This window comes from Elgaria multicarinata, chromosome 2 (genome assembly GCF_023053635.1).
Source record: "Elgaria multicarinata webbii isolate HBS135686 ecotype San Diego chromosome 2, rElgMul1.1.pri, whole genome shotgun sequence".
NCBI lineage: Eukaryota > Metazoa > Chordata > Lepidosauria > Squamata > Anguidae > Elgaria > Elgaria multicarinata.
Window position 1 is genome coordinate 171,492,718 of NC_086172.1, and position 17,825 is coordinate 171,510,542.

Consider the following 17,825-nt stretch of genomic DNA (forward strand, 5'->3'; position numbering starts at 1 on the left):
TTGAAAGAGGAAGTAAACAATGTGCACGCGGCCCATTCAGCGGGCTGTTTTGGTTGTGCTGCTTCTCCTGCACACAGCAGGAGATAGCGGCAACTTCCGTCTTTAAAAATACGTTGGACTTACTGGGGTGGTTATTTTGTGTGTGTGTGTGGTGCGAAGAAGGCTAGAAGCGGTGGGAGGCAGACAACGTCATGAGAGAGACCCGCGACAATCCGTGAGTGTCCAGTAACAAGTGTGCCATAAAATGCTTGTCTGATGGAGCTCCAGAACAACCTCGCCTGAATTGGCGGTCTAAAGTGACCATTCCTTGATCCAAAAAGGCTAGAAAGAGGAACCATCTTTCCATGAAAATTTAAGGATGTCCAACTTAACAACGGTGATCTAGTTCTAGTTCTAGCAGCCTTCCCCAACCAGGTGTCCTCCAGATGTGTTGGACTGAACTCCCATCATCCACATACAGGACCATTGTGGCTGTGGTGGATGATGGGACTTGTAGTCCGATACAGCTAGAGGGCACCAGGTTGGGGAAGACTGCTATATAGAATTAGCATCTCCTGAATACATTCAGTAACATTGACTATATTGGTAGACAGTTTGGAGAGAGGGTGATAATAGAGAAGGGGGGGCGTGGTGGGGTGCCCATTCGTGCCCATTTGCAAGCCTTTGCATGCATTAGGGGTCGTGGGGAGCCTGGATCTTGAAAACGCCTCACTGCATTCTGCATATGCATATTAACAAAATATTCCCCAAAAGCAAAATAGAGACAGAGTTTTTGTTTCTTTCGTTTTTTTTGTTTTGGGGTTTTCTTTTTAACCAAGTGTAAGTACCTGGTAAACGGGGACAGTTGGAGAGTGTGATTCAAACGCGTCCATTGGTAATTCGGTCTGTGTTGTCAGGTAATAGATCATTATCTCGAGGATACATTAGTTTGGAACACGTGCTTACTTTTCTGGGCACCGGAGCAGGCAGGCAGTGACTAACAACAAGCTTCTGAAATTTGTCGTGGCAAGAAGGAGGAGGAACTTCAGCTGCGCTCTTGCTTTCACCGGGGAAAGAAAGCGTTGGGTGTCTCTCTGTGTGCGATCTTGTACTCTGAAGCTCGCAAGATACTGCTTCGTTAAAAAAAAACACCCCAAAAAAACACGGCCATTTGAGCTCTGCGCTGTGTGGAAGGAGCTGTTCTCGGGATACAGCTGTTGCATTGGCAGAACAAAACGGAAGAGAAGGCGAAAACAGAAATGCTGGACTGGAAACCTTGGTTAACGTTTCATGCTCTCCAATAATTGCAAAGTCAAGAACAATTTACTCAACAGCGCTAAGGTAGGTGCTTGTATTAGATTGTGATATATGTGTGTGTGTGTGTGCTTAGTCATTGATCGAGAAAAAACAGTGTGGAAAAGAGCAGGAAATTATCCACTTGTGATATGCTTCACATTTTTGGAAAGAGGAGAGTTAATTTGTAAGGCTCAAAATGGCCTTTTCTCAGATTTAGAATGAATTTTTTTTAAGGTATTTATTTTAAAGTGCCCTGAAAGATTTGGAGAAGTTTGTCTCTTGAGCCCTTTATGTGCTTTTGCGCTCTCAATGAAACGTTTAGAAGAAAGTCTGGCAGTGGCACACGTGTTCACAAACTCATGTGAATATTTTGGCCAAAATCCTGGCGACACCGGACACCGCAAGAAGCAGGACAAATAAGTATGCCATTAAAACATCTCAAATCCATTGCAATAAATGCGGGGATTTCAGTGGCTTTTGGATTGGGCCCATCTTGCGCAATGAGGAAATTAACAGTGAAATCTTATGTATGTCTACTCAGAGGTAAGTCCCACTGAATTCAGTGGGATGCTTACTCCGAGGTAAGCATGCATAGGATTGCAGCTTAAGCTACAAATATTAAGCCAAGACTTTCTTCAGTCTGTAAATGCATGGTCCACTCTTGTTAGGAATATTATTGAACAGGTGAATATTAATGGTATTCCAAATGTATTGCTTAGTAATTCCATGCAATTCTGATTAATTCTACTAATGCCTCATTCTTTCTTTATTCTACTGTGTGGAAGTAGTATTAGATAGTAACAGTATTTACAGCTATATAGGAAATGACCTTGAAGGAAAACCACACGTTACACATGATCCACCCAGTGTTAATCACTTTTGGCTGCAAGCATATATGCACTTACATGGCAGTAAATGCCATTCAGTTCAATTGCTCCTACTTCTGAGGAAATTGCACTGTTCAAGTCCCATCAGTGTCACGTGCTTAACTCTCTTTTGTTGAAAGCACTGGAACCTCAAAGGGTTTATCTCTGGCTGGATCATGTCCACGTTGCATGATTCATAAACAACAACAGGCATACCTGAAAGCCATATTCCTTGCCCTACCCCCATTCCCAAATGTAGGTGGATTCATTGTGGTTCCTCGAACTGAGCAATGGGGAAAGGCTCTTTGTACATGCTCAGAAGAACTCTCCCTTTAATTACATCTCATGATTCCGGGATGAGACTTCTAGAACTAAAAGCAGGTTCCATGGCTAGGTCTTAAAAGACATCCAAAATGGGTTCTTTAGTTAGTTCTTGGATTTGTAGCCCACTTTGTACCATGATGTTGGAGCAGGTGACAATTCCATGTCTTCTGCGTGTCTTAAGGGGACCTTGAATGAGTGCAGTTATTCATGACACCTGGAAAGGTAAGAGCCTGCCATGAGCTGAAGAGGGCCAGAGAGGCTGTGGGTTCTGATTCCATGGTGGGCTGCCGAGATGGAGACTTGGCTTTAGTAGCGGTGCCTCCAAAACGTGCCTCTTTTATATGGAGGGATTGGGCGACCATATGAAAAGGAGGACAGGTGCTCCTGTATCTTTAACAGTTGTATAGAAATGGGAATTTCAGCAGGTTTCATTTGTAGGCGTGCAGCCCCTGGTGAAATTCCCTCTTCATCACAACAGTGAAAGCTGCAGGACCCCTGCCCTCTTTTGTATTTGGTGACTCTAGTATAGCTCCTGCAGCTTTAACTGTTGTGATGAAGAAGGAATTTCTCCAGGTGCTGCATGCCTACAAATGACACCTGCTGAAATTCCCTTTTCTGTATAGCTGTTAAAGACACAGGAGCCCTGTCCTCCTTTCCATACGGTCACCCTAGGGAAGAGGCATAGCTCAGTAGTAAAGCCCATGTATGCAAGAAGTCCCACTTGTGTACTCTGACCAGTAGTGGCTCCCCTGGGGCTTGGATAGAGAGACCAGAGGGACCAACAGTTTAAAAGACTGCCCAGAGCCTCATAATTGTTTTGATCCCAAAGCCATTGCACTGTTATAAAGTCTTCCCCAAACAAAGTACTCCCCCACCACCACCGATGCAAAATATGCACAGTATTTATTCATCGTTTCCTCAGTAACAATAGTTCCTCAGACCGTTCCTCAGTCCAGTTCTTTGCCCAGTGGAGCAAAGAACAGGAAACGCAGAATGTCATATATATATATTGCTATCCAATACACAGATATGGAGATTATGGGGCAAATAGCAAGCTAGTGTTTGAAGCAGCTGTTCACATCAATTAAAGGGGTCCGGTGTTTCAGATTCATGTAAACATATCCTACACATGATGTATAATTACAGTTTCAATTGTTTTGTGTGTGCGTGTTTTTTTAAATGTTGCTGAGTCACTGTGTGTGTTCATGCTTTTGGAACATAAATTATAAAAGTACAAATGATAAATGGCAAATACTTGGGCAGAGATTCAGCCACCAAAAAAGAAAATGAAAGTTTGGACAAGTCTGAGAAATCAGTCGCCTTGGATTATGCCAAAGCGCAGGATCGAATTCTGTTTTGCAAGATATCTGCATCTCCGCAGCTTTAAATTTGACTATAATGTTTCTCATTCAAGGAAAACAGAATGGGGAAAGGTAACAGCACTGCCCGTACACAAATATTAATGGATTTTTCCATCATGCACATTGAAACTCCAAGATATGCCCTCTTACTTATTGGCTTCTTTGAAACATTTCTGCACTGCCTTTCAATTCAAAATTTTCAGGGCAGTTTATTACAATAAAAACAGCGAAAGGCAGCAGGGGAGGGGAGAAGATTTAAGGGACTTCTAAAAAAATATTTTGAAATGTATTTCAGAGATTTTTCTGCAGTCCCTTATGGGATCAGATTGCTTCAATACCCCCTTCCTTATTTTTTTTTAATCCCAAATAAGAGAAAGTAATTCTATTTAACAGTTTTGTGAACTCAACGTAAATATTTCGCTGTTTAAAGTGAAACACATGCGGGACATGGCTGTAAAGTAGAACGTGGATTGGTGCATGCTAAAATCTGTCTGCTTTTTAAAAGCACTTTACGAGGGATGTGACTCATTTGCTTTTGACGGTGAAGCAAACATTGGTAGTGAACTAAACACACTCATATGCCAAGTAATCATTTTAAACTAATTGGAATTTCAAAACTCAGACATAGGACTTGAAATGATTGATTTTAAAGAACAATTACTTTGATTGGGGTTGTATAGGGTCATAGTGTTGACCTCATATGATGGTTCAAATCCCTGCTTAGACCTAATGCTAACTTGAACACTGACTGAATCTCAGGCCATGGCTAGACCAGGCCTATATCCCAGGATCGTCCCGGGATTAGCCCTGTGCATCCAAATGACACAGAGGGGATCCCGGGAGCAGGCAGGGATGACCCTTCCATTTGCCTGGGATAATCCTTAAGTCTAGCTAAGGCCTCAGTTTGACCTTACTAGAGCTATTGTGAGGTCAATATGGGAAAACCCACCGTCTGCAATATTTGTCCCTTGTAGGAGACCTGGGATATCGGATACACACATGACTAAATGTCTGTTTGCAAAGGGCATATAGGCTCACATGTTCATCTCAAAACAGTGTTGCCATCATGTTTTATTTCCATTCCTGTCAGAGGCTCTCTGGCCCTTCAATAGTAACATCCGGAATCCAACAGATGCAGTCTTTCCTGATAAGGAAGTGGTTGCAGTGATGGAAAAGGCTGCATCAGTTGAATTGAGTCTGCATGGAAGAGCTTGGCTTAAGTCTTCATCATTTGGAACAAGATTCCATTCTCCAATGTAACTTTTAGAAAGAGCAATATCTTTTAGACTGATTGTTAAGATGTGCAAGATTGTTAACTGGGACGGTCCAGTTAATTTCCAGAACAAATTGAAGGTGCAGATTTTGACCTTTAAGTTGTTCCTGGCTTGGGAAAGTATTACCCAAAAGGTTGCCTTCTTCCATATTGTCCTACCTTGAGAACCTTTTCAGAGGTTCAAGGTGCCTCTGCCAAATGACATACAGTGGGGGGTGACAAGGGGGATAGCCTTTTGGTGACGCCCTCCCCAGAGACGCTCACCTTCTTTATGGTCATTTTGATTCCCCCCACCCCCAAAAAATCTCCCAGGCTTTAAAAATGTGTGATCTTAGTTCATGGCTTATCTGTTCTGTTATTTTAGCTGTGCTGTGAAATTATTTTGCTAACAATTTTATGATGCAATTTTCTGTTCTATGGTTGTTGCATTTTTATATATTTTGTTTTATGTTTGTCAGTCACCCGGAGAACATTGTTGTGATATTTATGATATTCATAAATATCATAAATAAATAAATTATGTCTGGGCTATATCACTGCAGACAGAAGGTGGTGGTGGTGCTCAGATATTAAATGGCCTTCCATATAAAAACAATTCTTTGCATCTAGAAAAATAGAAAGTCAGAGAGAAGGCTAAGCTAGGCTTTTCCATCCTCGTATCTGGTTTTCCTCAAGGTAGATTACTTGTTTGTTTGTTTGTTTAGAGGAGAAATATGTCTTTTTAGCATGATTGCTTCCTCCTCTATATTTAAGAAAGATATTATGGAGTAGTATGGGATAGAGGTTTTATGCCTCCTGTATACCACCCTGATCTCCAAGTATGAAGGGTGTGTTAAAAATACTTTTAACAAAGGAGTAATAAACATATAGGCTATATGTTGATTAATACAAAAGAGGAAAGGAGGGGAATATACTGTTTCAGTTGGTTATGGAGACTGTAGAAATTCAATATGATTGGGCCTCCTTCCAGAGATGGGATCAGACAGTAGGGTGACCGTATGGAAAGGAGGACAGAGCTCCTCCTTTCCATATCTTTAACAGTTGTATAGAAAAGGGAATTTCAGCAGGTGTCATTGGTAAGCCTGCAGAACCTATTGAAATCCCCTCTTCATCACAACAGTTAAAGCTGCAGGAGCTATACCACAGTGGCCAGATACAATAGAAGGGCAGGGCTCCTGCAGCTTTAATTGTTGTGATGAAGTAGGAATTTCACCAGGTGCTGCATGCAAACAAATGACATCTGCTGAAATTCCCTTTTCTATGCAACTGTTAAAGGTACAGGAGCACCTGTCCTCCTTTTCATATGGTCACCCTATCTTACCACTGAGGGTAACAGAAGAAAATTCTTAAAACCATAGAATCCACGTGGTGGCAGGGGGCTGGTAATGCCAGTAGTAGACCTTTCACTTGCTGTGGTATTATAGAGGCATTCTGGGAACTCTAAATCTAAGGTGAACATATGGAAAGGAGGACAGGGCTCCTGTATCTTTAACAGTTGAATAGAAAAGGGAATTTCAGCAGGTGTCATTTGTATACATGCAGCACCTGGTGAAAGTCCCTCTGCATCACCGCAGTTAAAGCTGCAGGAGCTCTGCCCCCTTGAACATATGCAGAAGAGGGCAGGCCTCCTGCACCTTTAACTGTGGTGATGCAGAGGAAATTTCACCAGGTGCTGCATGCAAACAAATGACACCTGCTGAAATTCCCTTTTCTATACAACTGTTAAAGATGCAGGAGCCCTGTCCTCCTTTTCATACGGTCACCCTACTTAATCCCCAGGCACCTATTCGAAGTGCTGTTGCCACTGCCTGCTGGTGCCACCAGGTGAGCCTGCCACGCCCACTTCGATTTCCTGAAGATTCAGATGTCTCTCCTCAGAAGACAGAATGTCTTCTGAGAAATTTCATCTCAGCTCTGTAAAATAGTGAGCAAGCTTTTGAGTTCTCCAAAACTCTTTATCAAACTGAATGTTAAGTGAAAGGGAAGGGGGCACTTTTAAGAGGGCTGCTTGGAACCCGGAGCTGGCTTTGAGTTCTTGTTTTTCCAGAGTTTGAGGCCTTAGCTAGACCTAAGGTTTATCCTGGGATCGTCCCGGGGTCATCCCTGTTCATGTAAATGACATACAGGATATCCTGGGAGCAGGCAGGGACGACCCCGGGATGACCCCGGGATAAACCTTAGGTCTAGCTAAGGCCTGAGTGTTTAAACTAGTCTTGTTACCTTTGATAGTGGCACCCCAGGCAGAAATTCAACTGAATTCTCTGACAAGAAGAGGCAGTGATGCAAAAGGCAGCACCTGTTGAATTTCTGCCTGTCACTACTTATTATTATTACTTTAAAAAGCAAAGTGATTGTTGCTTTTAGCAGTACATAGATAGACCTCTCTCACTGTTTGTAACAATAGCTGCTCAGTGCATTGTTGAGCCACTGAACTCACCTTTCTTTTTTGTCCTCCGATTCTTTGCACATTACTTTGCCCACCCCAATACATACCTAAGATATGGGCAAATAACAAAATACAAAAATATCCTGGAGTCCAAACTTTCCACCTCCTCTGAAGGTTTAAATGTTACAATGGAAGTCTATGTCCTTTGGCCTTATTCACAGTTAATTCAAGGATGGGGCTCCTTACATAATCCACAAAGATGGAGGGATTTCAGTGCATCACAGTAGAACTGGTGTACATGTCATGATGGCAATTCCTTGGTTGTTTAACCCAGGAATTGTGGGGATGAGTGGAGAGCGGGAGCCATTTCCGATTTCAATTAACAACCCAGGGACACCAGATATAAAACAAAAGGAAAAACTAATGGGTTAAACATATCTTGATCCAGCTGTGTGAGTCGCTAGCCATCAGCTAAAGATCAATTTTATATCAAACCTGGGCAGGTTCTTGTCATTGGAGCAATTTGCCTCCACCACTGGCCCAGTCTGTGGGCTTGTATACAGGTACTACAGAATGACTCGGGCCTTAGCTAGACCTACCTGTTAGTCCGCGACGGAGGGGTGAAGATCCTGCGATGGTTTTATCACGAGATCCCCCCCCTCTGTTTACACACGGTGTGCGATAACCTCAGACAGAGAGGCACGCGCCCACCATTTTTAATTTTCTTAAAGAGGCAGCAGCGCACGAGCGCTCGTGCGCAAAAGGTAAGGGTTTGTTTTTTAAAAAAATAATCCCTGCTCCCCCCACCCCTGATAGGCACAGTGCTCCTGAGGAGCTTGCACAGGTCCCGGCTCCTTGCGAGGAACCGCGAGGAGCCGGGACAAACCATGGCACGCAGCCACACATTCCGCGCTCAGTCCGAGACTGCAGAAAAACCGGGCCTAAAGGGTAGGGCGAGATCCCGGAGCAAGGGAGGGATCATCCCTCCCTGATCCAGGGATCCCCTGTGTGTCTGCGTTAGGTTCTGAGAAGGCCCCTGGATTTCGCCTGCTTAACCTTGGTTAGGTTCTGAGAAGGAATCATGGATTGTACCGCTTAAGAAACTAAGAGGACTGCTGGATCAGACTGAAGAATTGTCTAGTCCATCACTATGTTTCACACAGGCACCAACCAGCTGCCAATGGAAAGCCCACAAGCAGGACATGTGAAACAGCACCCTCCCACCCATGATCCCCAGCAACTGGTATCCATAAGCATACTGCCTCTCATACTGGAGACAGCATAGAGCCGTCCTGACTAGTAGCCATTGATAGCCTTCTCCATGAATTTGTCTAATCCCTTTTTAAAGTCATCCAAATGGGTGGCCATTGCTTCATGTTGAATTCCATAGTTTAACAATGCACTGTGTGAAGAAGTATAACCTGCTGTCTCTCTAGAATCGCCCATCGTTCAGCTTCATTGGATGATGTTCTAGTATTATGAGAGAACTTCCCCACTTTCTATGTAACGTGCATAATTTTATATATTTGTATCATGTGTCCCCCCTCCCCTCACCCTTTTTCACGTTTCCTTATGCGAAAGTACCCTGTAAGTAGAAAGCTAGCACTATCGGGAGTGGTCTGGTTTAGAAACTTTCTCCTGAGATGCTAGTTTTTTACATGTGGGGAATAAGTTACGTTTAAAAAAATTCACCCCCCAACAGCAGTCTAAAGTGGAAATGTCCATTCTTCTTCCTCAGAACTTTAACACCCCATTTTGCTACATATGTAGATCAAATGTCTGTCACTATCTAGTCATGAGTGACTCGTTGGGTGTGTGGGGAAAGCAAGCTATTTTGAGTGCCATTTTTCTTGATAGAAAGGTGGGTTACAAATCAAACCAATAAATAAATACAACAGACTCCTTCATGATGCTCAATATCATGATCATACAGACCTTGAACATGCAGAAAGCCACATATGGAATTCGCCCAAAGGAGTTGGGTTTGTTTTTTACTAGACACAACTCTGTCTAGTTGTCTGAGAGCCAATCTACACGTTCTTTAGAATGAGCTGTGTAATGTTTGTGGAAGATCCATTCTTGGATCCAAGCCAGGGTTTCAGAATGTCCTGGGTGAATCATTTCCAGAGTGTAACCATGTTTGTTTGTTGCAGCAAAAGAGTCTTGTGGCACCTTAAAGACTAGCCAAGTTATTATGGTGTAATGTTACATGGACATGGTCTACTTCACCAGATGCATGGTTAGCTTCAGAATTAAAATGCCATCTTGGCTGGGAATGAGTTGCAGGCCAACACATCTGGAGGGCATCAGGTTGGAGAAGGCTGCTCTATGTGCATCTGTCTAGCCCAGAGGTGGGCAGCATTTAACCTCTGCCCACATACTGGATTGTAACTCTCATCAAACCCCACCAGGGCTGATGTGATTTGCAGCCCAAGAACATCTGGAGGGCCAGAGCATGGCCATTCCTGATATAAACCAATATTGTCTCTGACTGACAGTGGCTTTCTAGGGCCACAAAAATTCTTATTTAAATATAAATTGTGTGGATTTTTTTAAAAAACTGAACATTAACGTGGAACTGGAACAGACTTATAAATGAACACATTCAAAATTGGCACGGACTGGAATCAACTGATTTTTCAATTGCACTGTTAATTGATTGACTCAAACTCATAAAATGAACCAACTCAATTTCTTTAACTAATTTCCTCCCCTAGATTTCCCCCCTTCCAATAAGTATATTCTATGTCCTGGTCTTGTTTGTCCATTTAGTTCATCCATTTAGTTCTTTTCAAAACCCCTGTTGAACAAGCAGCTACCAATATCTTACATCTTTTAACTGCCTTGTTATTGAGTTGATACTGCTTTTAAGGTTGTTCTTTCTTCCTAACCTCTCTGTTTTCCTTTTATCAACTTGTGTTGACTGTAAGAGCCTTTAGCAGGATTTTTTTTAATGCCTATGAATGCAGTTTTAGGCACCCTAATAAAGCCCCCATTACTTTGTGAAGTTAAATCTGCTCTAAAAAAATTGATTGACAGCTGAGCCTTTATTGTGTTTTTATCTTTTCTTTAACATCTTCCTTTTTCATAGTAGAGTTTAAACTTTAAACTTCAGTACGGTTTAATCTTAAACTCATCTGCCTGTGAACAGTGATACTACACACACACACACATACACACACACACATATATAAATTTATGTGTTGACTACTTGACATAAGAGCAAAGAAGAACTTCTACTCTTAGCAACACTATACCTAGGATTATCAGATACTGACGACAAAAAACACAGGATAGTGATTTTTATGATGTACTGCTGGAATCTCGCTGCGGTTTAAGCCAGCATGCAACACAAAAAGAATTCCTTATTTGTTTGAATTTTTGAAGTAAAGAAAAAGTTGTTGACGAGGTAAAACATCAGTCTAGAATATGTTTGCAACCAATGGTACCAGTCTGGAGTGCACACGTTGAGCTCCTATACAAGTGGACTTCCCCTTTTATCTCCATGGAGGAGGCTAGTCCACAATCATAGAATCATAGAATAGTAGAGTTGGAAGGGGCCTATAAGGCCATCGAGCCCAATCCCCTGCTCAATGCAGGAATCCACCCTAAAGCGTACCTGACAGATGGTTGTCCAGCTGCCTCCTAGCCCACAACCTCTCTAGGTAACTGGTTCCATTGCCGTACTACTCTAACAGTCAGGAAGTTTTTCCTGATGTCCAGCCAGAATCTGGCTTCCTGTAACTTGAGCCCGTTATTCCGTGTCCTGCACTCTGGGAGGATCGAGAAGAGATCCTGGCCCTCCTCTGTGTGACTACCTTTTAAGTATTTGAAGAGCGCTATCATGTCTCCCCTCAATCTATTTAAGAAGGAAGCTCCATATGCCCAGGGCTCTTTTAGGTTTTCTATATCCCCCACATCATTCCTAGCACTAAGGTGCATCTTGGAAGAGGGGACTGTGGCCGCAGGACAGAATATGTTCTTTGTGTGTAGGAGGTTGTAGGATCGAAAGCCCATCAACTCCAGTTTAACAGTCCTGGCCCAAAACATTTTGCTGTCTGAAGCGAAGACCAAAATGGCACCCTCTCCCATTCTGTGCACAAAACCCAGCTGGACTTGTAGTTGATTCTTTCTTCAGCACTGGCTATGGGACAGTATCCTTCAGCACACCTGAGGTGTAGGGCAGGCTGTGTGTCACACAGCTCTCTCTGCTCCATCACTTTGCTGTCACCTCCTAGCATCTACTGCCTGAGGAGACCTGCTCACTCTGCCTAATGATAAGGCCTGCCCTACTCTGGAGAAAAAAGCTGTCTGGGCAGCTCAATTCAATCCAGATAATCTTCTAACCCAGCCTTCCCTAATCTGGTACCTTCAGATGTTTTGGATCAGCTCCCATCACCACCACCCCCAGCCAGCATGGCCAATGGACTTGTAGGCCCAAACATCTGGAAAGCACCAGATTGGAGGAGGCTGTTCTAAACAATACAGCAATATTTTAAATGGCAAATCATGGTGCAATTGGATTATGTGAGACACCCAAGCTATGTGGGAAGAACTCACATTGTGGTTCTTACTGGTACCAATGTTGCCTCAGTTTCCGAGAGAGAGAGAGAGAGAGAGAGAGAGAGAGAGAGACTAGTGTGAGTTCTAGTCCAACACAATTGAAGGATACCAGTTTGTAGTAGGGTGAATTAACCCAATGTAACAGTTGTTTTAGAAAGCAGATTTGCCTGTGTTTTATTCCACACGAAAGCTGATATAGGTACAGATATAGATATTTGTGGCACAGGAGAAAATTAGGAACTTGTACGCTGTTGTTTTAAAATGCCTCCATTCACATATCTGTCAGGGCAAAATTTCTCCCCCAATTGCTTTTGGTTACAGAAAACTGTTCAGATCTACAAAACATCTATTCCTTTTTCTTAGATAACAGATTTTGAGACATATTACTCAAGTCAGCACCTTATGCTTTAGTATTATCTAAATCATGGACTGCTTTTATTGATTCTCACGTTGTGAATTGATACCAGCCACGACTGCTGTTATGACAACTAATTTTGGCTAACCCACCCTCTTCATGAAATGGATTTTGCCACCCATCATTTTATGTATTGTATTTTCTGCATTTTTGTTATATGGCCAATGGCTTGTATAGAAATATAAATGAACTGAACTGATTTGAACATTACTGGAGTAGTATGGAAAGCAGCAGCATTGATCATAGGAAGCTGCCTTAGACTGAGTCAGACCATTGGTCCACCTAGCCCAGTGTTGATATGGACTGCCAGCAGGGTTTCGGACAACTTTTCCAGCCCTATCTGGAAAAGCCAAGGATCAAATTTGCGACCTTCTACATCAGCAGTCCCCAACCTTTTTGGCACCAGGGACCGGCTTCGTGGAAGATAATTTTTCCACAGACCGGGGGGGGGGGGGTTGAGAGGATGGTTTTGGGAAGCCACGCCCCCCCACTCCAGCATCCTGGCTTCGCTTCGGCTGGGTGGGCGCCCGGCTGAAGTGAAGCCAGACCGCTGGGGTGGGCGGGTGGCTTCGGAACGGCGCGCCCGGAAGTTGGTCTCCCAGAGCGGTTTCCGGCCGGATGCACCATTCCAAAGCTGCCCCCTACCCCCTCCCCAGCATCCTGGCTTTGCTTCGGCTGGGTAGGCGAGATGGTGCCCTGTGCCCAGGTACGCTGGGGTGGGGTTGGGTCAGTGGGTGAAAGCAGCTCACCTGCGTGGCCCGGTTCCTAACAGGCCACGGACCCGGACCGGTCCATGGCCCGGGGGTTGGGGACCCCTGTTCTAGATTCTCTGCCACTGAGCTACGTCCCCTTCCTTTTGCAGTTGATTGCAATGGCTTCAGTATTACAAATTTAATGTAAGGAAGCTGCAAGCAGGGCCCAAGGCAGGTCACTGCCTGAAGCGGAGAACCACCACTGCCACCTCCTGCTCACTCACTTCTGTTGGCGTATGACTCAGCAGCTGGCCAGCTGGTTACTTACTTTGTGCACATACACACGCTGCCTCCCCATCATGCTACCCATAAGGTGTTTCCACCTTCAGGAGCCATGTGGTGCCTGCGTGTCAGGAAAAATATTGTGAGAGATCCTGGAACTTCTGGGCTCTCGCGAGATACTTGGCCTGACCTCATGCAGGCACCACGCAGCTCCTGAAGATGGAAACACCTTATGGGCAGCACGCTGTAGAGGCAGGTGTGGCCAGCTGGGGTTGGGAGGTCCGGTGTGTGAGGGAACAGCTGCTTTTTGGTCCTGCTGCTTGCCTCCCTGGTCAGCAGGACCAAGAAGTAGCAGACGCTTTGGAGGGGGAGAATGCCGCCCTTCCCAGACTCTGCCGCCTGATGATCCTGTTTCCTACTTTTTCATTGTAGGGCCAGCCTTGCTGTGAGGGAACAGTGTTGGACATTATGTAGAATTCTGAACTGTACCAGTTTACACTGTGCACACGTGCACAAGTGTATCATATTTAAAAGGTGTGAATAGTTAACTAGTTCATATGTAAACCCTTTCTCTTTTAATATTCTAGTTTACCACATGTAGGGAATTTTGGACCTAGGAAAGCACATTGAAAAAATATTACACATAGACACTCATCTAAACCCTGCAGTGCTGTTGAATCTGAGGTCTATGGGCCAGTTCTAGCTAGCCTGGGTTTCCAATATAGTCCTCTGGAGTTCCCCTGGCCCCAATGTTCCCCTGGCCCCAACCACTTGACTGGTTTGGTGTTTTTTTGCACCCACCCACGCACCCCAACTCTTAAAGGCTGAAATGCCTGTCCTAAGGCTTAGACCTTTAAGCTAGAATATGCTGGTATTTTGGCCCTGGCTCCTTTGCTTTCAGTCCCCAAGAGCTTCTCTGGAATTAAATTTGGTCCTTGGACGGGAAGAAGTTCAACACTCCTTTTCTGTGATTGTGGATCCCAGAGGGAAAGGATCAGCAGACTTGGGGGAATCCCACAATTTGCAGAAATACAAAAAATCTTTAGGGAAAAGTGTCCTCGTGGTGGGGAACAAAACAACCCAATGAGGGCTAAGCATGCTCCGAGAGCATAGAATGCTGATTTTCATGTGTGTTGGGGGGGAGGGCGCCAGAAAAATGGGGAGAGTAAATAGAATGGAGCATGTTAGGAAATGCCATGGCTGACTGGAACGCTGAACAGGAGCATTCCACGCTGCAACCTTTTGTTGCAGCTCCCTCTCATATGCTGCTATTCTACAATGATACATGAAGCCTTCTCAAAAGTTGCCTTGCGAGCTGCGCATGCTTCTTAGAGCCCAGTATAGGTTTTTTAAGGTGAAGTCTGAAACACCTGCTGTTTGAGTTTCCACCGTGAATGAATTTATTACCGTCCATGCACAAAGAATGAGAATTCATTACAAAGAATGGGAGGACTAGTGTCTGCCCCAAGTGTCTGCCCCAAGGTGCTTACAATCTAGAAGGCATAACAGATGAAGAGAAGAGATATGAAAGGTGTGGGGGGGTAATGGTGACTAGAGGGTTGTGCCAAAGGTGTCATGGTAAAAAAAGAGAGAGGCTAGATTACACTTCTACCCAGTGTATTCAGTCCCCTGAAGATGTTAGCAAGGTAAGCTAACCCCACTGCCAACATTAATTTGATGGGAGTCAATTTGATCCTGGGATCAATCCAGGCACATGCTGTGGAGGATTCTGATCAACTATGAAACTTGTTTGGTAGTTGGGACCACTGATTTACCTGGTTTGCACAACATGTCAACCCACAGAGGAGGCTAAGGGGAGACATGATAGAGGTGTACAAAATTATGCATGGTGTGGAGAATGTAGATAGGGAGACATTTTTCTCCCTCTCCCAGAATACTAGAACCCAAAGGGGTCATTCCATGAAGCTGATTGTTGGGAGATTCAGGACAGATAAAAGGAAGGACTTCACACAGTGCATAGTTAAATTATGGAACTCACTACCACAAGATGTAGTGATGGCCACCAATCTGGATGACTTTAAAAGGGGGTTGGATAAATTCCTAGAGGCAAAGGCTATCCATGGCTACTAGCCCTGATGGTTGTGTGCTATCTCCAGTATTTGAGGCAATAAGCCTGTGTGCACCAGTTGCTGGAGAACATGGGTGGGAGGGTGCTGTTGCACCATGTCCTGCCTTGTTGGTCCCTGGCCAGTGGCTGGTTGGCCACTGTGTGAACAGAGTGCTGGACTAGATGGACCCTTGGTCTGATCCAGAAGGGCTCTTCTTATGTTCACAGTTGGTTTTCAGCCTTGTTTGCTTCATGATGGCTCGCTGTGATGTTTGAACATGGTGCGATTTCCTCAGTGTGGTTTGTTAACTATGTACAAGCCGCCCTGAGAACCCATCGCTTGTAGTTCAGGGTGGCTTGTTTTCAGGGTGGCTTGTCGTGATGTACAAACCTGCCATAATGGCTTGCCTGTAAGGATTACAGAGCTGCCTGGCAAGAGCAGTGAAAAACACAGTCGCTCCTCGCTAAGAATATCCCCTCTCTGTTACGTTTTGAAATGAAACTAATTATTTTACTCCATTTTGTTGCTTCCCTAGACGCAGCACCTCCCCTCCCCTTTTGGGGAGATTTGTGCATATTTTACTCTTTTTTAAAAAAATCTTTCAGGCAAATGTGCTTAAATTCACAGTTACTACTGAGCTTATTTACTGTAGTTACTGCATATGAGCAAATTTCCCTGAAGGTAAAATGGAAATAATGCTATATATTTGAAAATCTCCCCAAAAGTGAAAACAAAGAACTTTAAATATGTGCAAATCTCCATGAAGGTGAAAAAAAATGCTACAAAATGAACTCTACTAATGAGAGCGTTTGTGGACTAGGCAACTGAGGTTGTGCTGAAAACAAGCATCATGTGTGATCGTCTAGCGGAATAACATGGGTTAGTTAACAAACAGCCAACCCACTGTAGCTTATTTTAGGGTGGCTTATGTGAACTGGCTCAGAATCTCTCAGGTTAACCACTTTATTTTTATTTGTTATTGCATTTATATCCCGCCTTTTTTTCCTGCAAGGAACCTAAGGCGGCGTACATAATCCTCCTCCTCTCTATTTTATCCTCACAACAACCACTCTGTGAGGTAGGCTGGGCTGAGAGGCTGTGACTGGCCCAAAGTCACCCAGTGGGTTTCCATGGCCGAGCGGGGACTAGAACTCGGATCTCCTGACTCCCAGTCCAACACTGTAGCCACTACACCACACTGGCTCATAGAGATGTTGTGATGATCAAGGGAGTTACTGCTTTATGAAAACTACACGAAGATCCTTAGAGAAAGGGTAGCATACATAAATGTGATAATAAAAAAAGTACCCGAAATTGAGGAGGTCTCATGTCATTATGAGCTCAAGTCATTTCAGAGCTCATCCAAGTGATTCAGACAAATGTGAAGGACCGCCGTCTCCTGTCTGAACCAGGCCGTGGACTATGCTCATTAGTTAACGCTCTGCTCCAGGTGCCTGATCTCTGGAGGCTAGAGAGAGCAAGGACTGGCCCAAGACGATTTGTTGCCTTTGGCAAAGGTCAAGATGGCGCCCCCTCCTATTCCATATACCCGCCACTGGAATGCAGCCCCCAAGAGTTCCGAAATAGTATTCAGTCCTTAGGTAGAGAGAGGTCCCCCACCACCACCACCACATACTCACAACCTATGGGATTCATGGGAGGTCATATGACAACAAAACTCTGTTCTCCAGCACTTTACTGTTATTTCCCACGTCACAGCAACTGCCACCTGAGCCAGCTGCCTCACCATGCCTAAGGATAGGGCCGGCCCAATAGGGCCATCTCTGTCATGGTTCTCTATTATGGAAGATCCCATTCAAACATATTAGCCCCCTGACCACTTTATAATTTTATGTATCAGGCGAAAGCTGTTCTTCCCCCCCCCCCCCCAAACAAGTTTTTCTCACTTCTTATCTTGTTATACATCATGCTGCTTTTAACTCTGGTAACAGCATCTGTTGCTGTATTAGCGTGTTTTCAGGGCTGGCTCCAGGTGGGCCCATCTTCCCCAAGAGAGCCCCACCATGGTCCCCTCACTTGCCTCAGCCTTCTGGGCCCATTCTGCACTACTGCCCAGAGAGGGCAGATGAGCAAACAGCAACAAGAGGGCCAACCTGGACTACCAGCTATTGGCAATGGGGGCCGTGATGAGACACGGGCCTCAGCTGGTGTCAGAAATCAGCATCTTCAGGCAAATGCTGATTTCTGACACCAGCTTTACTGGTTTCATGTTTGCAAGGGTGACCATATGGAAAGGAGGACAGGGCTCCTCTATCTTCAACAGCTATGTAGAAAAGGAGATTTCAGCAGGTGTCATTG

At 44.4% G+C, this 17,825-nt stretch overlaps 1 protein-coding gene across 1 annotated transcript in view; it reads left to right on the forward strand.

The window, feature by feature from the left end:
• The first annotated feature begins 1,271 nt into the window (after positions 1–1,271).
• Positions 1,272–17,825, forward strand: part of ESR2 (estrogen receptor 2) — a 93,117-nt gene continuing 76,563 nt past the window's right edge. The window contains exon 1 of the mRNA XM_063118141.1: positions 1,272–1,320. The gene's annotated coding sequence lies outside the window, so the exon portion shown is untranslated. The remainder of the gene's footprint in view (positions 1,321–17,825) is intronic.